The 24531-nt window shown below is 48.7% G+C and overlaps 1 long non-coding RNA gene across 1 annotated transcript in view; it reads left to right on the top strand.

The window, feature by feature from the left end:
* The first annotated feature begins 2184 nt into the window (after positions 1-2184).
* Positions 2185-24531, top strand: part of LOC138504696 (uncharacterized) — a 255449-nt gene continuing 233102 nt past the window's right edge. Inside the window, exon 1 of the long non-coding RNA XR_011279907.1 lies at positions 2185-2293. This is a non-coding gene — a long non-coding RNA (uncharacterized lncRNA). The remainder of the gene's footprint in view (positions 2294-24531) is intronic.

Genomic DNA, 24531 nt, shown 5'->3' on the forward strand with positions numbered 1-24531 from the left:
CATTTGGTCACGGATCCAGGAGGCGAGTGGAACAAGAGGCACCAGGAGTGATGTGAGAGACCTGCAAAGCAAATGGGACATGTCGATACCAGGCAGAGAAAGATTAGAAGGAGAAGAGCCTGTATCATCAACGGCATCACTGAGCAAGAATCGTCCCCAACGGGAGAGGTGGAGGCAGGTGAAGTACAAGGACTTCGTGATGGTGTAGTAGCAAGCTGCTCAACAAAAGGAGGGATGTGAGGATGCACTCTCGCGAGACACGGCAACCACAGTAGCCTCGCAAGGCTCATGTGCGCTGACGCGATCCTCGACGCGATCCTCGTGCGCCCCTGAAAGGATTGAAAGCATGACCGGTGGAGCACGCAGATGCACCCCGGCGCTCTTCCAGACTTTGAGGCCTAAGCCTGAATCCAACTAGCAATTACAACTGACACTATTTCAGGAGCAGAATGAACACTTGGGTCAGTGGAGCAACTGTCTGCTGCACAGAGTTAATTTGCGTTATAGTGATTAATCAAGTCACGTACAATATTTTGCAGAGTCTTATGTAGCCATAACACTAGTGTACACACCGATTATGCCACAGGCAGGTACACGAGCCGTTGAACCGGGAAGGCCCGTATTCTTCAGGGGTCTCTGTCTCTCACTCATTTCCCGTTAACAACCATGGAAATAGGAAGAAACTGCTTTTAAGCAACAGGTATCACAAGAGCATGAACTATGTATTAGTTGGGTAAGGCGATGAGGGGGCAGTGACATCAAAGGCATAGTATATCATGACCAACTGTCTGCCCCCATTTTAGTTATTGGGCACACCTAGCCAGTCCAATCTATGAATGTTAATTGACGTTTGGTTCATAACAGACTATCTGTGGGGCTATGACAACAGAATATTTTGACAATGCCTAATGTAGAGGGCTCAGTAGCTTCAGGAAATTGTCCTGGGTCTGCACCTGACCTCAAGTACTCTGTATCCGTCCGCACTATTTTGGTTCCTGTGCACCCAATGCAAACAGGGCTGCAAGCGGCGGGAGGGGAAGGGTAACAGAGGTCTCGTTGTTTGGGTTGGGGGTGGGAAATGAGGGTAACCAGAAAGAGGTTATGACATTTATATGGCGAGTGAACGGGAACACGGAATGGAGCATACAACAGACCGCCCTAAACATTAACAGCATTCACCCTCAATCACAGAAGGCACTACCGATGAAAGTAAACCTACTAATTCAGAATGGCAGATTCGTTCATCATAAGCTATCATTGAAAGCTGGACACACCGAAGATCAGGCCGTATTACTTAATATCAGGCTGTCCTTCCACACTTAATGTTGGGTTATACACCTCTGTAAAACGAATTCATGTATCTCTATGTTGCTGGAAACTATGGCATTAGACTCAGCTAGGAGGGAGACGACATATAAGGAAGGACAGACAGCTTGTGGTTGTTGGGCTATTTATCCACCCATTAACTGCCAAAGGCCATGCTGCACCCTGTGGCTATTAGCACCTACTACATGCCCATCCCAACCCCAAATACATTCTCCTGAGATACTTCTGAGCTAGGTCTATCATGCAGTAACCTGAAACTTTAGCCAGCCAGTGTTATTTCCAAACAGTCTTCTGAGAGTTAATGACTTAATTGCACCTGTAATGGGCTCCATGTGTAACAAAATGTCTTAGCCAAGTGTGCCTTTAGCTACTTCATTTATAGCTGTTGCTTGCACCGAAATCCTGTTAAAAACAAGCATTGAGAAAGCCAACAGTTTGGGCTTGTGTATAGGTAATAGGTAGGCATTTGCCTGGCACTACTATCATATGCCCAGGTAATCACACCATTTTCTAGCTGTAACCAGAGGTGTAGACAGGGTAGGACCTGAGGGTATGGGGGGACAAATCCCCCCACAATCTTAAGAGGGGGGATACAATGCCCTTTATCCCCCCCCCCCAGTTTGTGTGTCCTGTGTCCATCATGTCTGTGCAATGCTGTGTGCAAACTTCAGACTGGGTCTGAAGTTTGCACGCAGCAGGCGCGGGCCGACGCTGTGGTTTCGATTCCCCATGCCATGGCATGTTTGATTCATTGTACAACAACAGTGGGGGAGGGAATACGGCACGTGCCACTGCAGGCTGGGCTGGAGTGTGCAGTGCACTTCTGCACAGCTTGCCAGCCTCCCTCATCTTCCGAAGCCAAGCCAGCAGGCAGCAACGAGTGCTGTGGAGACTTGTGACGGTGACAAAGGACGGTGAGAGACTAGAAGAAGACTGATTGTCTGCTGCTCAGCTCTCTCTGTCTCAGGTAGGTTGGCAATGGTGCAGTGTTGACCAGGACTCTGCCATTAGACTGTGTCCTCATAGAAGATGATGTTATCAGCCGTCTCTGTGGCGCAATGTTGGTGGTTCAAGCCCACCCATGAACGCATTTGTTTTCTTCATCTTCCATTTTGTTTGATGCTGGCTCTTCACCCCATTATACAGCCACCTCAGATGCCGAGCACAGAGTGGCGGCGGGCGCAGTCCCCAGTATTAATAGCAGCAGGTTCCTCTGCTTCCCAAACACATTTAACATCTAAAAGCGTCTCATTTGTACAGTGCATTTCTGTACACCCAGCGCTCACCCTAAAGGTATACGGTATACGAACATGCCCCTGTTGGCATGAGTGGGGTGGGGCTGTTTTCTGTGAGGGCCACAATGTGCCCTGACATCAGAGCAAGTTCCCTCAACATGTAACGGGGCTGTTAGCGGCGCTGTGAACTCCCTCCTTTCCGCCGCCCCTGTGTGCAGCAGGATTGCCCAAGTGCACAACAAAAAGCATCAACCGCCGGACACTGAGGGGTCCTTCTCTGGGTGAACACGTAGGTTTATGAAACAGTTAAGGATTAACTCTGCATCTTCTCTTTGCAGTATTTGGCAAAACGACTGGGGATTTAAAATAATGTTACTTTTAATCGCTCAAAAAATCGAGACTCACTTGACCACGACGTGATTTGAACATGCAACCGTCTGATCTGGAGTCCGACGCACTACCGTTGCACCACAAGGTCTTGTGTAGGTCTGTGGTCAGCTGTGGCAGTGAGGCAGGAGCCACTTCATGCACCGACACTGAAAACGTACCTCTGATTTCATACATGCAAAACCTGCCTTTTGAACGGGGGAAAGGCAGAGTAAAGCATCAGGGGATGCAGCAATTGCAGGCAGTTGTCAAACGCATCTGCTCCACAGAAGGTTTCTCACATGCGGCTTATCTGGGAAAATAACCCATGTTATAGTCAATTTGTCTTTATCCATCCCACACTCGTGTACATGCCCGGAAACAGGCATTTGTTCTTCCGTTCATTTCGAATCATGTGCACATTTCCAATCGCCTTTCTAATTGATAAATGACAGAGCAGCCAATATTCTTCCAAAATTAATCCTTTATTCTGTCCCTGACACAGCCATAGGTTACAGAGGGGGGCGAGGGATCTTTTCATGGGAGTCTCTGAAGTATCAGAAAAGCTGTTTGCTTTCTAATTGGTTAGACAAAATCTCCCAAACCACTACCCGGCACAGTTAATGTGTAGGATTATGGGAGTTGTAGTCTGAACCGTCATTTCTGTTGGTATGGTTACGTCAGCATAAACTAGCAACTCACTCCCTGAAGATTAGCAATGTTCATTGATGTGACTTTTATTTTATTTTCTGCAGGTTTGTCTCCCCCTGTAAAGAGCAGCTTGTTTTTGGCATCTTTGCAGATATTAATTCAACAGGAAAGCATAATTAAATAAGTATTTAAAGAAATATAAAGGAATGCATGAATACATTAATCTGTATTCATCAGGGGGCGTTTCTAAATAAGGTGGGTAGTCTTGTGGTGTGTAGGGTAGCGTCATTAGGTGTTGGCTTGATGAGGATGTGAGAGATACTTATTTTACTAAATGCGGTGGGGGAGGAAGCAGGGCAGTGGGGCCACAGAGGTTACCATTCATTTTGGTGGTGTATCAGCAAGAATGAGTTTGGCGTGTGATCCCCAGTAAATCGCACATGCACAATGCAGAGTATTGTGGTCCTCATATTGCCTTGGTTTCCAACCCATCAATGTTATACCAAATGTAAAACTGTTCAGGTGCTTGAATGCATCACTGATCATCTCACCCGGGGTGGTACATTTGAAACTGCTAACAATGTACTGCTCATACTCTGGGGGTAATATCTCACATTGGCAAATGGGCATTGGTGCACTATGAGGTGGGTGCAATGGATCTGTGCTGCTGCAGAGATTACCAGGACAAGAGGTTGAAAAGAGGTGTGGGGTTTACTGGTGTTTAGATATCCAATACACAGGGTTGTGACGGTGTGTGGGAACTGCCACTGGTGGACCTATCAATCAAGGGGATAGGTGGCATGGAGGGGACATGAAGGGGAGCATGAAAGGAGCAACAGGCATGCCAGTGGGTGTCAAGGAGAGTATAGGCAGCACTGGGATGACGGAGAAGTGTGTAAGGGGTTGCAATGCCAAGAGCGCAGGGAGTGCCAGCTGAAGATGCTGGGATACAATTGATGGAATGCTATGGTGCATATCATTGTCTTTTGTTCTTTAAGATCATGTTGTTCCTTGATGATATATTATAAATCTTTCACACGATAGAGACCAATATTGTAGCTGGCCCTGTTCTGCAGCGTTCCAGGCTCATTGTGCACCACCCCCGGCAATTAACAGGCACACACTGTTTCTTATGAGGCACAATTGCCACTTCTGGCTCCACAGGTCTGAGGCAATCCTCTGTATTCTGAAGTGCGAGTGGCTGGCTTTTTTTTGTGGGCACACAAAATGTCCTCCTTCTTCATTTAAATGGCATTCAAGCACGTGCTGAAGATAAGCGTCAACATCAGAGTCAAATTCTGGCTGCAGCTCCTTGCCCCACTCCATGGTGCAATCCAGCGGCTTGTCCAGCATTGCATATTTACCTTTTCACTGGGGTCACAGCCTCACAGGCAAGTTGTTGTGGCCCCTGAGCTTTCTCCCATTATATGCTGTAGTGCAGTCGGAATGCCTGCCGCAGCACTATGGTCACCGCTGGTAGGAGCAGCTGAGGTGTAGGTGCTAGTCATGTAAATGTGTACCCACGTGTGGACTGTTCGATGAGTTTTCTATTTGATTTTCTCAAGAAAAGAACGTTTTCTACAGTTACAGCACAAACAGGTTAGATGTAAGTTTCAGCATTATAATTGTTAAGACATTCAAATAATTGCTAATATACAGGGGACGGGAAACCCACGCAGGCAGGCACCAGTATGTCTTTCAGGGATGTGGGTGTTCTGTAAAGCACTGACCCCCACTCCCTGCTTTCACATCTCCAAGTCCCTCAATGCCTACCTTATTGATGACATTAATGGGTTTCCTTCCCATGGCCACAGCTCCAGGGGTCGTGGTGGAGAGCCACCTCCTGTGGTTAGACAACCCTTCTAATAGTCAGTGAACAGACGGTGTTTCCGCCTCTCCAGGTCTCGCCAGCGCTTCTTATGTTGTCAATGCCACCGGGGAGGGGGTTTTGGGGGGGTCTGCTTGCCGCTGAATTGAAGTGGATGAGGAAGGCCTCTTGCTGCTTTGCTTGGATATGCGGAAGGGTTTGTGATACCTTGAAGCCGAACACAGGGTTTGCTGCTTTATGATGATGTCAGGGGTGGACTGGGAGCCAAAGAAGCAAGTGAAATGTCCTTAATATAGCATCCTCTTGGGGAAACTGATCACAGATGTATAATGTTTATATTTTATTAACGACTAGATAATCCATTTAAAGCTTAGATGAGTATCTGTTGAATTAGACTCGAGATATGGAGAGGGCATGGTGTCGTGTCGTGGGGGGCGACATGGGTTTGGAGGGGGTGGGAGTGGGACATGGGTTTTGGGGGGCAACATGGGTTTAGAGGGAGGCCCAAGGCTGTCTGTGCCCAGGGCCCCCAAAACTGTTAAGATGGCCCTGACCCCCTCCCCCAATAAACTGGTCCAGTTCGCTTCGGCCCCCATTGTGGTGCTTGGCTGTGTTGCTGTGTCTAGGGGCATGTTTCGGCACATCCTCTCTTCACCTGTTGTTTTCCACCCTTCCGTCTAGTTCAGGAGTACCCTGAGTAGTCTTGGTCTGAAGTGTTGGGCTTCCCTGTCCCTCACAAACTCTATAAATGGGTCCCATATTGCCAGAAATGTCAGGCGTTTCCCTTCTTTTAACGCTCCCACTTTCTCCATCGCCAAAATGTTCCATATCTTGACCCACCAACAAGCAATTATGGGTCCGTCCTTTGGGCTACGGTCAGTCTCGCCTCCATTAGTAGTAGTTTGATGAGGGCTGCCATCTTTCCGGATGCTGGGTAGCTCCCTTCTGCCACCGCGCCCAGTAGTATCACTTTTGGAGTGTGGGAGTTGTCGCCCCGTTATTTCTTTTATATGCCCCAGAATCTCTTTTCAATTGATTTTTGCTTTGGAGCATTCCCACCACATGTGATAGAGATCCCCTCTGTGCCCGCATTCTCTCCAACAGGTGGCGGGATAAGAGGCGTTCATGTTTTGTAGTCTATAGGGCGATAAGTACCATCTGTAGCATAGTTTGTAGGCAGTTTCTTTGACAGTCGTACATACCGATGTTTTCTTTGCTCTCCTCCATATTTACCCCAATTCTTCCTCTGTAATGGGTGTGCCCATGTCCCTCTCCCAATTGTTTTATATGCTAGAGGGTCCACCATTTTTGCATTGCCTAATAGTTTGTATATTCTGGAGAGGACCCCTGCCGTTTCTCCCCCCTGCAACGTCAATTCCAACCCCACCGGGTCTCTGGTGGCCGCCCTCTTCACTTCATTCTGAGCTATCCAGTGTCTAACCCGTATGTATGTGTAACGCTCCCTCTCGCCTACACCGAATGTCTGCTTACATTCCTCAAACGAGAGGGGGTTACCATTGGAGTAGAAGTCTTTCAAGTGTAGCGACTGTGGTTGTCCCCAGTTCGCCCAGAATCTGTTTTCTTTTCCAGGGGCAAAGTCTTGATTGTGCGCCATCGGGGTAAACAGGCCCAGGCCTGGGGTGATCCGTCACCTCCTTAGCGCCTTGTCCCAGCCTCTCAGTGCCACCCGGGTGGGCTCTAGGAGTCGGCCCACGGCTTTTCTGCCTCACGGGCGAAGCACATGTAATGAACTCAGGGGAATGCCGGGTACACTTTGTTCAATACCCACCCAACCTAGCCCCCTTGCCCCTGTCCACTTCAGCATAGGTACCACCTGTGCCGCCATTATGTATCTCCCCACCTCGGGGGCCCCTAACCCACCCAGTAGTGGTGGTCTGGTTAGGATCTTTTTTTGCAGCCTAGGTTTTTTCCCATGCAATATGAAATTCACTATCTCTCTCTGTAATGACATAAGCTTTCTAGGCAGAATCTCCACCGGGAGGGAGCTCACCATACATAGGAGGCAGGGCAGTAGCGTCATTTTGACCGCTGCAATGCGGGCAAACCAAGAGAGGTCCTGTGCGTCCCACCTCTGAAGGTCTTCCTTCAATTTCTTCCATAAAAGGGTTATGTTAGCCTTATATAAGGTCTTGTATGTTGTTGTTAGTTGGAGTCGTTCTCCCAAGTTAGGGAATACCGGATGCTCAGTGTTTCTATCACTCCAGCGTCTTCTGAGATGTTCAATGCCTTGGATTTAGCGAAATATATCGCAAAACCGGAGACCTCAGCAAAGGCGTGTAGTGCGTTCATGGCCCTGGGGAGTGATCTACTACTCTCTCTCAAGAACAGCATGATATCATCTGCATGTATTGCAATCTTGTGTGAAGTGTGTCCCCCCCCACCTCCTTCACCTCTGGGTCTTGTCTAATGATTTCTGCTATTGGCTCCATTGCCATCGCAAAGATAAGGGGTGACAGTGGGCAACCCTGTCGTGTGCCTCTCTGTATTTCAATTTTCGTGGTAGTACCCTTATTAAGTTTGAAGGCTGTGGAGGGGAGTTGAAAATTAGCCAGGAGCATCCTACTAAAGGAGAGATCGCATCTAAATTCCTGCAGGACCAGTGCCAGGTATGTCCAGTCCAGGCTGTTGAATGTGCGACGTGCGTCTAACGCCGATATTGAAAACTTTTTCCCCATTCTATTGCCTAGGTCAGTGAGGTCTACTGCCCTTCTGACGTTATCTTGGGTTTGACATCCCACTATTAAGCCCGCCTGGACCCATGAATAATTATGGGTGGGACTTTCATCAGCCTATTTGCTAGGATTTTGGCATACAACTTTGTGTCGGTGTTTAGGAGGGCCATCTGTACCCAGTTTTAGCGCAAGGATCATAGTTGACCTCGCCATATCGGATGTGACTGTGCCCCTCTCCCGAATATTATTAAAGAGCCTCGTTAGTGGCCCCACCAATTGATTCCTGAACTTCTTATAATACCCGTTTCCCAGCCCATCCGTTCCCGGGGTCTTGTTTAGGGGTAGCTGCATTATGGCGTCCCCTACTTCCTCTGCCATTATGGGGGCTTGTAGCATGGGGTTATCCGTTTTCCAGATTTGTGGGGGCATTATTCTCGGCATATATTTAGTTTGGGATTGGAGATGGGAGATCCTCCTTCACTAGGAGGTCTCTATGAAACTTTTCCATTATCTCCAATTTATCTTTCTCTAGCAACTTCATCTCACCCCTTTGATTTTTAAGTCGTACTATGTGATTGCGGACGCTCTGCTTCTTGAGCTTGGCGGCCAGGAACCTATTGGCCTTACCCCTGTGGACATAATATGACTGTTTGGTGAGCAGTAAGGCTTGTGCCGTGCGGTCTGCCACGTGGGCTTCTAATTGGGCCCTGATTTTACAAAGGGCTCTCAGTGTCTTTAAGGTGTGTTTGGACTTAAGTTGGGATTCTGCCTCCTGCACTTCTGCCTCCAATTTCTTCCTTATAATCTCCCTCTCACGCATGTATACTGCTGTCTGTGATATGAATTCCCCCCTGACCACTGCCTTCCCTGCGTCCCATATCATTGCCCAGTCTGTAGTCCCATTATCGTTTTCCTGGAAGTAGTTGGAAAGTGTTTCTTCTATGTGCGCCATGAGTGCAATGAGTATCCCCTGTGGACTGCCAAGTAGTGTGTAAACTCTTTCTCCTGTTCGTGAAAGAATCTCCAAGTTTCTATCACCCCCAGATCCCGGAAGAGCCTTCCCAGTGCTTGCCTGTTCCTACTGTCTGCATGGGTGGGTGGGAGTGTCTTGTCCAAGGTCGGATACATTACGCAGCTAAGGTCTGCCCAATTCACTATTTGGCCCTCACACCAGTCCCCCAGGTGGCATAGGATTGCACCCAAGAATAGGTCTTGTTTCTCGTTTGGGGCATAAATCGCTATTAAGGTATATATTTGGTCATCCATCGTACCCTTGAGCAGCAAATATCTACCCTCTGCGTCTCTGTGTACCACTTCGTTTTTGGAATGGGACATTAGCCCCCAGAAGAATGGCCACCCCTTTGGTTTTCTTCCCCACAGAAGCGAAGTATTGTTTCGGGAAGGCCTTATGGGCTAATCTCTCATCCCCCGGTAATAAGTGTGTCTCCTGCAGGAAATTTATTGCAGCTTGGAGCTCTATGAGCCTAGTTAGGATAGCGCGTCTCTTTGTTGGGGCATTCAACCCCTGTACATTTAGGGTGACTACGTTCAATTCAGCCATATCCTCCCCCTGTGTTCTTTTGCTTCTTGGAAACCCTATGGGACCCGTTCCCTCGAGTAGAGTGACTCATTTCTTTGCCTTGCATGCGCCTTGACCGGCTTTTGTTGATTTGGACCTTGACTACCCCCCCTTCTTCCACTCCTTCCCCCCCAACCCCCGCGTTCCCCCAAACCTTGAGCCACGGCACCAACGTGCCTTCCCCAGGATATTCCTGGGGCGAAGGGCCCTATAAATGTCTTCAAAACTTCCCTGCCAAGGCATATGTATGCCCTGTGTCTTGATTCCAATGTGTCTGCCACTCCCCACCCCATCGGCATGCACGTGGTCTGTTCCCCCGGGGATCCCCAAGAACCCTCAGTTAGTATTCATCTTACTTGTTTACTCCCGTCCCACTCTTCACTTCGGTCTGGGTCCTTGCGGGGTGGTGTTCCTTTCCCTGTCGTCTCTTGGGCACCGAAGACCGTTTCCATTGCTTCGGTCTGTCTCCTTTTGGGTTGTGGGCCCCCTCTCTATCCCTGCTGCTCATGTCCTCCTCCTCTATCTGTAGGAGCGCCAACTCTTCCTCACATGTAGAGATCCGCTGTTGTTTACCTTCCCACTTGAAGGTCAGACCACGGGTACGCCCATCTAGGGAGAGATCCTTTTTGAGTTCAGAGCTTTAGTTACCGGTTGCATCATCCTTCTGGTCTTGGAATAGTTGTACTTCTGTACCGTTGATCGTAAATGTCTGCTGTTTTCTTGCTGCTCGCAGGCTCTCTTTCTTCATTATGAAGGAAGTCATTGCCACTAAGATGTCCCTTGGTCTCCCTCCTGGATCACCTTTCCTTGGGCCCACTCTGTGCACTCTCTCCATGAGTACTTCTTCCGGCTGTGTACCTTGGAGGAGGCTGCGGAAACAGTGTTGCATCGTCTCGCGGTGATCGGAGTTCTTTACTATTTCTCCCAGTCCTTTGACCCTAATATTCAATCTTCGGGACCTGTTTTCCAGGTCCTCCGCCTGGAGCTCCAAGTTATGAATAGCTCTAGCGAGTTGTTCTAGGATGATGCTATTTTGTTTTGTGTCTTCCGTCACTTCTGAGATACCCGCCTCCGTGGTGTTCACTCTCTCCCCAAACTCTGTGATCTCCTTCCGCACCTCCTGCAGTGAGGTCTGCAGGTCTTCTCTGATAGAGCTCAGTTGGGTCTGGATGGAGTCCATCATCCTACTTTCCATGTTCCTCAGCCATTCCTGGAGGTCTTCTTTATTGAGTGCCATGTTCTCCGGTTCTCCCCCTTGATCTCCTGTTTCTTCCTGCTCTGTAGCGTCCAGGGATTGGTGTGATTCTGATTGCAGTCGTCTCCAGCAGTGTTCCAGTTGGCCCGGCTGTGCTTTGGATATAGATTTCGGTCTAAGCGGGGTGTTCTTAGATCTATTATTTGGCATCTGTATTCTCCTTCCCGTACTTTCACTGTCAGCTTCAGGCTCTGTATTAGTAGGGTTGCTTCCTGTCCTTTCTCTCTGAGCCTCAGTGGTGGATTGGCTTGTTCTGTAAGTCTTCAGTGTTGGGCCCAGCTTTTCTATAGGTACGGTTGGGAAGGGGAGGATGAAAGATGGGGGAGTCTTTGTGGGTAGGCAGGGAGGGCTCCCGAGATCACCACTCCGGATCGCAACACGCACTGCAGTGTGTGGTTCTTTGTCCGTACCAGCTTTCCCCTCCGCCTGTACCTGTGCACTGTGGCTACAGATAGTGTTGTTTCCTCTCAGCCCCCCAATGTCAGGTCTGTTCCTCACTCTCTTCTGGGCCCCTTTTGTCCGCTCTGTTCTGGGGGGCGGTGTTAAGTTGCTCTTACTGTCCTTCTGAGTTCCCCCTCCTGGTGCCAACTCTATGTGCCCTTTGAGGACCGAACTGGGCTGCTGTCAGACCCCCAGAGGGTGCTAATCATTAGTTTCTCTGGCCGACACTCTCCGTGGGTGGTGCTTCTCGGGTCATCTCCTGCTCTCTGTTGGCCGACTTCCAGGCAAGTTTGGTGCGCTGTCAGTTGACACACTGTCAGTATCCGTTTGGGGCGTGTAGTATACTGTGCTTCAAATCCCAGTCCTGAGATCTCATCCGCCGGTTCGCCGTGGCTAATATGCAGATCTTGAGTGGATATTTTCCTGGGCCACTCTGCTGTTCTTGGGGCCTCACCAGGCGCCTCACGCTGTTCTCTGCTCTGTGGCCCTACACCTCTCTACAAGTCAGGTCGCAGGGCGCTCCTCTGACAGTGGTGGACACTTCGTCCCCCTCCGCTCCTTCGCTGTTGTTGCCTCAGGCTCTGGCGATGGGAAGGCCAGTGTTCAGCCCCCCCGCCACTCCTCACCAGCTTCCAGTTCGGGGGGTCCCACCCATGGGATCGTTGCCGACTGCCTCCACCCGCAGGTCCGCCTCACTCCTCGGCACCGCCGCTGGGCTTTCGGGGGGGGCGGGGGCCGGTCAACCCACTCGCAAGGCCAGGGGCCAGCCCCTCCAGCCGCCCGGGGCTTCGGCGGGGCCCCTTTAGAGCTTTTCCCTGTGGGGAGCGACGGGGACCCCGCCGGGGCTCCCTGCAACCAGCGCTGGGCCCGGAGACCTTCGAGGCAGGGGGAGGGGTGGGTGGGTGGAAGCAGCACCGGCCGCCCCAGAGCTCCGGCCGGGCCCCCCTTAGAGCTTCTCCCTCCACGTTAGAGCCTTGCCCTCCCGGGACTGACCCACAAACGCCGTGGAACTCGGGCCCGGCCACTACGAGCGCCCCTTGACACACGCACCCCGTTCTGGACTTGACCGCACACGGGAGTCACTGGGCCGAGGACCGGGAGTAACCCACGAACGCCATGGCACTCCTTCGGGGAGTCACAAGTGTGTTTTCTGCAGTGCATTCGTCTCGCTCCGTCCTCTCGTGTCTGCACTCCCCGCTTCTGTCCAGGGGGCCCGGGTCACACCACTCACGGCACTAGAGGATCCGCCATCCCTCCCGTTACGCTGCCTTTGTCTCTGTTGCTCTCACAACGGGGAGCGTCAGGCGGGCAGACGGGTCCACGTCGCTCCTCCACTTTCTTGCACCTTTCCCCGGCTTCACTGTCCGCGTTTCACCGTGGCTGGCGCTCCCTACGTTACTCAGGTCGGGTTGACTTCTTGGATGCTTCTTTTCCCCCCACACACCTTACAGACTTTTAGGGGGTACCTTTAAGGTTCCAGGGATAGGGGAACTGCGAATTTCTCCTTTAGGACTTTCCCGCCGAACGGAGCACCGAGGGAGTGCGTCCTCAGCAGGTGGCGGCCATCTTGGAATCGCATTTACAAATCTTAATGTCACTGCGTTGGGCCCAACTACTATATAATGTTTTGACATTATGTTAGTTTCAGGCCCCACTTGTTAGTCAATCGTGGCTGCGCCTCTGGCTGTTAGAATCATATGGCCAGTTGGTATCAGTATGGCTGTGCCTGGCAAATGCATACCCCAAGCAAAAGCCCCAACTGTTGGCTTTGCCAATACTTGTTTGTTCTGTGCTGCAGAGTTCCAGACTTTGGAAGCAGATACAATGCGCCTGAAAATAGAAAACCTGCTGAGGGGGCAATTCTGAAGCCGACGCTAATGACATTCTTCCTATCAGTTACATGTTCTGTTCTTTTGAGTGAGTGGCGGACAGTCTAGCTGTCCACCACTTTTAGAATGTGGACGTGACCTTCGCTTGACAGCTTGGCAGCCGCCCTGGTTGCCACCATAAATGGATTTTGCTGTGCATGGATTCTTGTAGTTTACCAATTCTCTTCCATCTTTTTCGATTTTGGTACAGTGCTATTTAATGCAACATCGCCTGCATTAAAGGGTTAGGAATAGGAAAGCTGTTGGGGTGGAGGGGGCGTAGGGGTAGAGCATAATGAAACCATCGCAAGGGCCTGATGCCGAATGCGGTAAGGAATTTAGGTAGTGTGAGCAGAATGCTGGTTATGGCACAAGACGAAGTTATTGACCCATTGATGTACCTGATTAAATTATTGAATTAGGACCTAGAACTTAATGGCAACACTGCTGCACGGGGTCTCTGTTTAGTCCAGATGTTTTGTTTTGTTGCATTGCATTTATGTGCAACTAGGTATTTCATGTGGCAGTGGAATCTGGAGTTTCGCAGTCAACTGTCAGCAACATGTTTATGCAATAACTGGTTTCCCTAATGTTGCTGTGGCAATTGATGGAGTCTCAGTGTTTGGTAACACCACCTCCCACGGAGCAGATGTTCCAACACAGAAAGGTTCATTATTCATTGTAGAAAAAAGAACATTTTTGTGACACCGAACTTCTAATCTTGGCTCTGGAACGTAATTTGCTCATTTTTAACAAGTAATTTTAATGTAGAGTTATTTTTTAATACATCTTTTTCTCTGAGACTTGCGTTTTGGAGGGTAGTGTCATTGAGCTGTACTGCTTGTTGGAGGAGGAATGTGTTTGCACTATTTTAAGCGAAGTATTGATCTCGGTAGTTAGATGTGTAGTTTTAGTTTTTTTGTTCTTTTAAAGGATTTTATGGAAATTGCTGACATAATTTCATGATTCTATTTATATGTATTTTAGTCTCTATGTTTTGACATTATGTACAGCGCCCTGATACACTTTATGTGTTTTGTTCACGCTATATAAACAAATAAATAAAAAAGCACTAAATGCTATGCGACTTTCTTAGGAACGCCACATGTTGCATTTATTCTAAGGAGGAGCAATCAGCGTGAGTTGATGAGTTCCCTGCCAAGAGTGCAGATGGTTGCTTGGTAAGTTTCCTATCTACTTTGCTGCAACACCAATGTGGTATTTTTGAAGTGCCAATAATGTGAATGTTAGCATTGTTATGTTATGTTATTCAATTTTATAAAGTGCACATTCACCCGATGGCATCATGGTGCTCACCTAACAGATAGAAAATCAGAAAAGCAAGCAGTTTCTAACTAAAAAGAAAGGGTTTCAGTGCCCGGCAGAAGGGCAAATGGTTAGAAGTAGCCCGCAGGGACAGGCGGAGAGACTTCCATATGGGAAAGTCTCACACAAGGTATTTGAATCATAAAAGATAATTGAGAGCGAAGAGCTCTAGAAGGTACGTACAAGGGGAATGCGGCTTGAAGATAGACAGCACCAAGTTTATAAAAGGCTACGTGAATGATGCACAGTGATTTGAACAGCACTCGCTTCTCAACGGGGAGCCAGTGAAGCTGATGAAGAAGAGGTGACATATGGTCACCGAAGGAAGGTCGCAGTACTTCTCGGGCCAAAGCATTTTGCAGTAGCTGCAAACAGTGCAGAAGGTAAGCCGGTTGAGCGAGAGTGTTGCAGTAATCAATACTGCTTATCACCAACAGAAGCATGACATTTAAAGGGGATGAAGGGTAGGACTTTCCGAAGAATTCTGAGCTTGAAATGTCCAACTGAAGAGACCTGATCATGCATCGATAGGGAGAAAGATAGTTTAATCCCCAGGGCTCTAGCAGAGACAACGGGAGAGGAAAAAGGGCCAAGAATGGAGGGACAGAAGGCGGGGGTCCAGAAGGACAGAGGACAGCAGGAGCCAACGACCAACACCTCAGTCTTCTCACCATTCAGCTTCAGCCAGTTCTCGGCCATCCACCCACCAACCTCCTTAAGGCACACACTAAGCCGCGCAGCAGTATCCAGTCTGGCAAGATCCAGACAAAGAATAATCTGCCTGTCATTGGCAAAGGAGTAGCACATGAAGCAAGGCCAAGAAGTGGCTGAATATAAATGTTGAGCAGAGTGTGAGAAAGTGCAGAGCCCCGAGGAACTCCACAAGACATAGGAACAGACTTAGAACAACAAGGAGAAAGAAAGACATACAGGGCCTCATTACGACCCTGGTGGTAGGGGGTTAACAGCGCCGGTAGAGCTGCCGGCTCTGTTAACCGCCTACTGCCTCATTACGAGTTCTGCTCGTGGGACCCACTAAGGACCAGGCATCCCGCGAGCAGACCAGGATGCTAACAACGGGCCCGTCATTAACGGGCCTGTTGTTAGAATCCCTCCCATTCCCATTGAGCCCTGTTGGGGCTCAGATGGGAATGGGGATGTACCGGGTCCGGGTTCCTTGAATGGGGAAATAACAGGCCCTCCAAGGTCGGAATGGCCCGGTATTTCACCATTCAAGGAACCCGGACCCGGTACATCCCCATTCCCATTTGAGCCCCAATACGGCTAAAAGCGGCATGGCTACCTCCATACTCGGAATGAGGCCCACTGAGAGCGATCAGCCAAAAGGCAGTGAACCATGCAAGAACCTGGCCCGAAAGACCTGCAGAAGACAGCCGGGCAATCAGGGTGGGGTAGTCTACGGTGTGAAATACGTCCGACAACTCTAATAGAATCAGCGCCCCACCCCACCCTGATCTACCAGGCGAGTAAGGTCATCGACCACGGACACTAAGACTGTCTCAGTCCCCATACCAGGCTGGAAACCCGACTGGAAGGGGTCAAAGAATTTGGATGATTCAAGAATGGAACCAAGCAACGGAGAAACCAAAGATTTAAGCAGCTTCATAACGAATGGTAGAAGCAAAATAGGACAGTAATTTGATAAAGTGGAGGGGTAAAGAGAGGGTTTCTTTTTTCTTCTTTTTTTTTAAATATATGATTTTCTCACATATTACAGTCAGTTTAAACAATGCAACCCCCTCCCGCCCCTCTCTCCTTTTTCCTCCCTCCCCCGGAAAGGTCCGTTAGTTCAGTCTGTTAGTTCAGCTTCTGTTGTTTTTTCCATGCGCCTTAATTGAATAAGTCTAGTATCTGTATTTTATGTGAGCACCATTGTTGCATATAGTCTCCTTGTAGAAATTCCAAAACTCTGCCCCAGTCTTCTCTGAATTTATGGGCTTTCCCTTGGATAATGTACGTTAAGCGCTCCATTGCCAAATGTGACCATATTCTGCGTGTCCAGTCTATTGCCTGAGGTGGATGTTTCTGTTTCCATTTTTGGGCTATTTCCAACCATGCTGCTATCAATAATCCCATGAAGTTGCATCTCTGTGTCGTGTTAAATGTTTTTTCTCTTGGGTCCCATAGTCCGCATAGCCACACTTCTTCACCCAGGTCCTCCATGTCTGGGAACATTGACTGTATCTGTGTCTTTATTTCTGTCCAGTAGGGTTGGAGGGCCGGGCAGTCCCACCATATGTGCCTCCAGTCCCCCGTCGCTCCACATTCTCTCCAGCATGAATTTGGTGAGTTTCAGAACATCGTGTGGAGTCTTTCTGGCGTGTAGTGCCACTGTATTAGTATTTTCATCCACATTTCTCTGGTCTGTATTGCTCTTGTGAGTTTATGTATTGCCCCCCATACATATTCCCATCGTTCCTTTGCTGGGGTGGTTTTTAATGTCCTTTCCCATCTTTTTATATATTGCCATTTTACCTCCTCTGTTGAGGTATTTATGAATTTGTATGTACTTGAGACAAACTTTTTCGTCCCTGTGTGTGTCATGATATATGCCTCGAATGGTGTCAGCTCCCTTGTCGCTGCATTCTTAATTCTGGGGTTGTTCAGCCAGTGGTGGAGCTGATCATATCTGTATTTGTCTGATGCAGTTAAGTTCAATAACACCATACATTCTTCGAAGGGTCGTATCTGTTGCGCCTGGTACATTTCTCCATCCATTTTTGCATCCCGCCTCCTCCCATTTCTTGTATGCCCCTTTTTCTAGTCCTGGTGGAAATTCTGGGTTTTTAAATAGTGGCATAAATGGGGCTGGACCTTTTGTTAGAGAGCCTTTCTGTGTTGCCGTATCCCAGACCCCTAAGGTCGCCTTCAATATTTCGCTAATTTGGACATTCGGGTGTCTATACTGTTTCCGTAGCCACAGAAGATGTCTGGTGGGGGTTGTCCCTACCGCCCTATCCTGTGCCGCCCAAATCTTCTGTGAATTATCCGGTATACATTCTTTTAGCACCCATAATTGGGCTGCTTCATAATATTTTTGGAAGTGCGGGAGTGCACAGTCTCCTTCTCTTCTCAGAGCCGTTAGAACCGCTCTTGATATTCTGGGGGTCTGATTCTGCTATATGTATGCAAGTATCAATTTTGTCAGGGATTTAAAGAAGGATGGAGGGACTCTAATTGGTAGGGCCTGGAAGAGATACATGATTCTGAGTAGTATGGTCATGTTGACCGCAGTAATTCTACCCCACCATGATGTCGAAAGTGGGTTCCATTTCAGTAAGTACTGTTTGATTTTTTCTAGGAGTTGGGGATAGTTTTGGGCATACACTGTATCCACGCTTCCTGTCAAAGTGATCCCCAGGTACCTAACCCCTCCCTTCGCCACTTTCAACTGTAACGTCGATGCGAGTGATTGGATGTGTGCATCATCTCCCACCAGTGTCAGGACTTTGGATTTTTGCCTATTCATTTTCAGTCCTGATAAAGCGCCAAATGTCTCTAACTCCTGCAGAAGGTTTGGGAGGGATTTCTCGGGGTCCCCCAGAATTGCCAGCATGTCATAGGCATACGCGGCGACCTTATGCGAATGACCTGCCATGTCTATACCTTTGATGGTCGGATTGTTTCTTATTCGGGATAGCAAGGGTTCCAAGAATATCGCATATAAATGTGGGGATAGTGGGCACCCCTGTTTTGTCCCCCTTTCTATGTGGGTCTTCTTTGATAGTATCCCGTTCACCGCTATTCATATTGTTGGGGAGCTATAATTCACCTGTATCATAATTATAAAGCGATCTCCCATACCCATCTGTCTTAGTATGAGGAAGAGAAGTGACCACTCGACACGGTCGAACGCTTTTTCCGCGTTGAGTGCCAGTGCTATGGCCGGGGTTTGCGTTATTCCTATTTTTTCCACCAAGTGAAACACTCTTCTGAGGTTGTCATGTGTCTGCCTATTCGGGACGAATCCTAACTGGTCTTGGTGGATTTGTTTCGGGGGAAGTGGCGCCAATCTTTTTGCTAGAATCTTGGTATATAAATTAGCATCTAAGTTAACTAGCGCAATCGGGTGGTATGAGCTTGGGAGTTGTGGATCCTTCAATTGTTTGTGGAAGACCAACACTTTGGCCTCATTCATCGATTTGGTAATGTTACCTCTCTCTTTGAATGAGTTGAATAGGTTGGTAAGGAGTGGGGCTATTATGTCCATGTATCTCTTGTAAAAGTGTGCTGTGTAGCCGTCCGGTCCTGGGGCCTTATTCTTCGGGAGATCTCTAATAGCTAAATTCACTTCTTCTTCCATGATTTCTTTATCTAATTGCTGCTTCTCATCCTCCGATATTTTCAGGAGGGAGGCCCCTTCCAAGTAGGATCTCTGTTGTCCCTCATCTGGATGTTCCGAGGAGTATAGATTCTGATAGAATTGCCGAAAGATGTCCCCAATTTCTGATGTTTGCGTCTTCACTTGCCCTTTTTCATTTATTAGTGCCTTTACGGTCTGATTTTGCTTCTTCACTCTAAGCTGTCTCGCTAGAAGTTTGTCTGCTTTGTTTGCCTTAATGTAGTACCAGTGCTTCATATATAGTAGGTCTCTCTCCGCCCTTCTGGTGCGGAGGGATTCCAGCTGTCCTTGGAGGTGTCTCAGGGACCTCTGCAGTTTAATTGTTGGTTTCTGGGCCATTTCTGTGTGAATTGCGTTTATGTTTGATTCTAGCTCCTCTTCCCATTTGCGATTCTGTTCATCCCTTTGTGCCTTTAATGCTATCAGGTGGCCACTTGTTACTTCCTTAAATGTTTCCCTTTGGGTTTCTTTAGATATTTCTGGGATGGTATTATGTGAGAGGTATTCTAACATGTGTTCCTTGAGTGTTTTCCCTAGTACTGGGTCTCTGATTATTTCCTCTGGGAGTCTCCAACTCCATAGTCCCGAGCGGTTTTGGGTTGGTGTTAGGTCTGCCCACAAGGCGGCATGGCCGGATAACATGATAGAGCCCGTCTCTGCCTGTTTTATCCTGCTCAGTAGACCGGTCGAGACCCACAGGTAATCTATCCTGGACATTGTGTTGTGGACGTTAGAGAAGTATGTGTATCCTTTGTGAGTAGGATACTAATGTCTCTAGAAGTCCTCCAGTGGTAAATTATTCAATTTCGGTCTCAGAGTTTTGGAAGGAGTTTCCTGACCCTGTTGACGTGGGGCTGATCTATCTAAGTTAGGGTCCCAAGCTATGTTCATGTTAGGGAGAATTCTCTGTTTAGGCTGAATTTCCTAACCTGCCAAGAGTGAGACTCTTTTCTCCCACTCTTGGACGTGAATGTGGTTAATTCCTTTGAATGTCAATGTGTTCTATGGGCTATGGGGTCTTTTACTCCATAGGGTCTCATATGTTTTGCTATGTGTGTTACACCGCACCCTCCGTGCCGTAACACTGGGGCATCCTAGGGGACCCCCACCATAGACTCCATACCCTGGGACTGACTACTGTCTCCCAGGGCATGTAAAGTCACCATTGGCTTTACTAGACCTAAATTTACTAACAGAACTAGTACAAACCATCCTATTGTGGACGTACTAGTAGGGGTAATTCGATTGCCCCTGGGTCTGTTATTCGAGGGGGCACTGTCCCGTCCCCCCTCGTCGAGTTTTGGCTGGTGGCAGTGGAAACTACTTGTTATATTCAACCCCGAATATAACTCTATGGGATTCTTCCCATTGTTGGAGGTTAATACTTTTTCTCGTGAGTCTCTAACATACCACCGGTTTATTTGTCTTAAATAAATCTATCGGTTGGTATTTTCTGCCAGAACTCGGTTTTTAAAAATGGCGTCTGTGTTCATCTCTGTGACTCCTAAACCAAAGGTTGAGCCCTTTGTTCCACTTCTGGCAGGCTTCTGCACAGAAGCCCTCCAAAGTGGTGCCATTCTGTCTGGGTACCACAGGGGGTGTGGGAGGGGGTTTCGGCACCCTGGACTGAGTTGCCGTGCCAACTCAAGTCGCACTCTGGTGTGATTGGCCCAAGTGGTGAGCCATCCCACTCACCACTTAGCGTGTTTTGATTGACAGCTAGGCTGCATGAATGCGGGTTTTCTGCATAAAAGCAGGGCTTTTGGGACTGGCTCTTCAGAAGTCGCCACAGGACCTAAGAATCAGACGAGGGTAAAGCTGAGCCGACCTGCAACGACGACACTTCCGGTGGAGCCCTGCTGAACCGACTCACCACTTCCCAACGACAGAGGAGATCTCCCGGCTGGAGAGTCTCTTCCCCTGACTGGTGGGAACAACCAGTCCCCTTTGCCTTTTCTTCGCTTCCAGGGGCTAGTGGTGGAATTGCCCATGCTGAGCACCCTGGCAACCGGATAGCCACTAACCCGTACCGCAACCAAAGGGTGGTGCCTTGTGACGGAGCACTCCGCGGCTGGTCTCTTCCCTGGTGGTGTAACGATCTTCAACTTTCCTTCGACGACGAGATCATCTCTTCTCTTGGCAAAGCCCCGACTTGCATCCACCACCAGAAACAACTGCCCCCGCCGGAGCTGTCTCTCCACATACAAGGTACCGTGTCCACCTGGCTTCCCTTGTGTCGGTTAGCGTGAGGTGTCTTAATCCTCGCCTCTCCATTGGGTCGCCTCCAAGCCTTCTTAACTTTCTGTTCTGAACTGGTCCAATATTTCTGTGATAATTTGCGCCAAAGACTCGAAGTGCATTTCCACTGTGATACTTTTTGGGACACATCGCCTTGCCTCTCTCCGAGTGGGCCTGGCCTCTGAACTTTGCGATCTACAGTAGACCCTGCCTTACTTGCCTTGCATTTGTTCGTAAAAGTGTTTGTATCGAGTTGATTTCATGCCCTGCCTTTTCTCTCCCGTCCTAACGAATACTAGAGTGCCATCTAGGTTAAAGCATTCACCTCTGTCTGCAAATAAGTGGTGCCGTTGAACCTAGACTTGTCGAACTATTGTTAGGGGGATTAATTTACTTATAGTAATTGTAATTGAAGTTGTTTGCCGTATTAGTGCCAGAGTGTTTTTCATAGATGTGTTGTTATAAATAAATACCTATATATCTTTACACCCAAGCTCTGTTCCGTGTCTGCTTGTTCTACTGTGTAAATTGCCCTATTTTGTATACTTCACATACTGCCTAACTTTTCTTGAGAGAAGTCTGACTGCTCAGCCACATCTACCAGGTGAATCTGTGTGGTACAGACAGCTACCAAGTGGGTTTACTGCCAAACACCTGTAGGGCTAAATCTTTTGCAGTGGTCCCAGAGGGAACTGCACAGGTTTCCGCTTAACAATGTCCCCTCCCAATATTATCTCCCCTACTGCAAACTGCTCCAGTTTATCTAACGTATCCTTAAGAAACCCCCCCTGTCCTGTATTTGGGGCATAAAGTTCCACCATCGTGATGGAGTGGCCCTCTAATTTCGCATTCACTAGGACATATCTGCCCTGTTTGTCTATTTTTGTCCGAATTATCTGCGCATTCACTGTGTTCCTGAAGGCAATCAGTACCCCCGCTCTCTTTTCTTGGGCGTTGGCTTGTACAATTTGATTATAACCTTTTAGTCTAACCTCACCCCTATCCTGTGCTTTAATGTGGGTTTCCTGTAGCATTATAATTTCGTATTTTCCCTGCCCCAGGAAATGTTCGAGATTCTTCCTCTTGACCGGGGAATTCATTCCCCTTATATTGTATGTCAGTATCTTTAACCCCATCCCACCTTGAGTTGTTGGATTTTTATTTATGATACTCTATTAGGCGATGGATATATGCTGTCCTTTCCGTTTCCCTCCCCCCCTTCCAGCACTGCCTCCCCCAAACTGCATGGCATCCATCACCCTTCCCCCCATAACTACCCTGAGGAGGGCTTTGGTTCCTGTGATCGCCTTGGCGTATAGCCTTCTGCGCAATGCCCTCCATCACCTCAGGGATAACTCGTTGGGTGTCATAAAACACTTCTTGATTCCATTTTGCGTCCTGGGAGCCCCCCCCGCCCTGATATGATAATGATATGATATGATATGGCATTTGTAACGCGCCTATACACAAGTGTTCCTGCACCTCGTTTGTGTAGATTGCTCGCTCTTCTCTTGGTCGTGCAAGATCGGGATGGAGGATCTACTCTGGGGTGTGGTCCTCCTCAGTTGGGAGCTTTCTGCTCTCTGCCGTGCTCCTATTTCTTTGTCTGTGGTCGGTTCATTCTTCTATCATTCGTCATCCATCCCCATGTGGAAGTCCTTGCAATCGATCTTCCCCTTTCTCTGTCATGGTGGTCTCTCTCCTGGTCCTGAATTCCCATTATTTGCATTCCTTCTTCACATGTTGTTATCCTGCGTTGCTTCCCGTCCCATACGAATAGTAGTCCAAGCGGGAATGTCCATGTGTACCTAATTTGTTTCGCTGTTAGCTCTCGCACTACTGGGCCCATGTCTCTTCGTTTCAATAGCGCTGATTGCGCTAAGTCCTGATACAGCTGTCCTGTCCATTCATGCGGATATGTTCCATTGTTCTTGCTCGTCGCAGGATTTGCTCTTTTTGGGGATATGATGTGAGCGCTACCAGGACGTCGCGAGGTCTTGCGCCCGGTTCTTCCGTTCTCTTTGGGCCTACTCTATGTACCCTGCCTATTGGCACATCCTCATCTTCTTTTCCGTCTAATATGTCCTTGAATACTTGCTGGACTGCATCTTTTACGTCTTTTTCTTCAATTGTTTCCACCATATTTTTTATCCTTATCTTTGACCTTCTTGAACGATTTTCTAAATCTTCACTCTGTACTTCGAGATTGTGTGTCAGGCATATTAAGCGTTCCTGGGCCTCTGCGTGTTGTTGCGCTTCTTCTTCTAGGTTTTGCACCACTTTTTCCAGGGTATCTGTTCGCTCGCCTATATTAGTTACTTCTGTCTTTAGTTGTTGTATTGCCGCCTTCATTTCACCCTTCATTGTCTCAAATTGGGTTTGCACTGTGGTCATGAATTGTGCTTGCAGTTCCCCGAACCATGCCCTCATATCCTCTTTTGTCACCATCTCTGTGTTTGACTTTTTCGTGTCCGTATTGGCTGCGTGTTCCCCTTGGTTCTTTTTTTTCCCCTGTGTTGTATGGTCTCCATCCCAGAGTTGCAGGAGATTTTGGTCAAGCTTCCCTTGAGGTGTCTGTTGGCTCCCTTGTTGTTGCTTCCCCCTGGACTTGGACATAGGTGCAGATGGTTCTTTGTTTTACTTTGGCTGATACTTGTTTGACCTTACATGGTTTGTCCCGTTGTACTCGATCTCTAGGTGCCACCCGGCAATGCAGTGCACCCTTGGGTCCCGAGTGTCGTTTTTGGTTCTTGCTACTGTAGTCGTATCCGCAAGGGGTGTTGTATTTGTTACAGCAGCCCCGCTCTCCTCTTGCTTCTGCTCTCTCACTTATTAGGGCTCTGGCTTACTTGGCCTGCGCCAGTGTGGGTTGCTCCTCTGGTGTCCTGTTTCCTGTTTCTCCCCCTCTGTCACCCCTTGTTATGTATGGTGTTCTTTGGCCTGTATTATATCATGTCCTGGGCCTCTGTGTCCTCTTTGTTGTTTCTGTGTCCCCGCCCCATTGGATTCTGCCGTGCGCTGTCTTTCTCCCCTCCTCCATGCTTCTTTTGTGGGGTCACCTCTTTTTGGTGGGGGGGCCTTGTTGTCCCCATATGTTGCTCTGGGGATTGTAGTGTGCGTGGTGCGGGGTTCTCCCGCTTCGGTTTTCGCTGGGGTGAGGGGGCAGGCAATGGAATTGCCTCCCTCCGTATTGCGAGGCGTATGGGGGGTGCTCCTTTCCTCTGGCTTCTAATCTTCTCGGCCAAGCAGGCCACCTCCCTTGCATCCCCTCCCCGCTTGGGCGGGCTGCGTTACCTCTGGGTCTATGCGGCTCTCGTGGGTCTCTCTGCTGCCGGCGATGTTCGCGTAGCCGAGCCCGTTGG

Source organism: Ambystoma mexicanum, chromosome 11, assembly GCF_040938575.1.
Source record: "Ambystoma mexicanum isolate Mex_15411 chromosome 11, UKY_AmexF1_1, whole genome shotgun sequence".
NCBI classification, from domain to species: Eukaryota; Metazoa; Chordata; class Amphibia; order Caudata; family Ambystomatidae; genus Ambystoma; species Ambystoma mexicanum.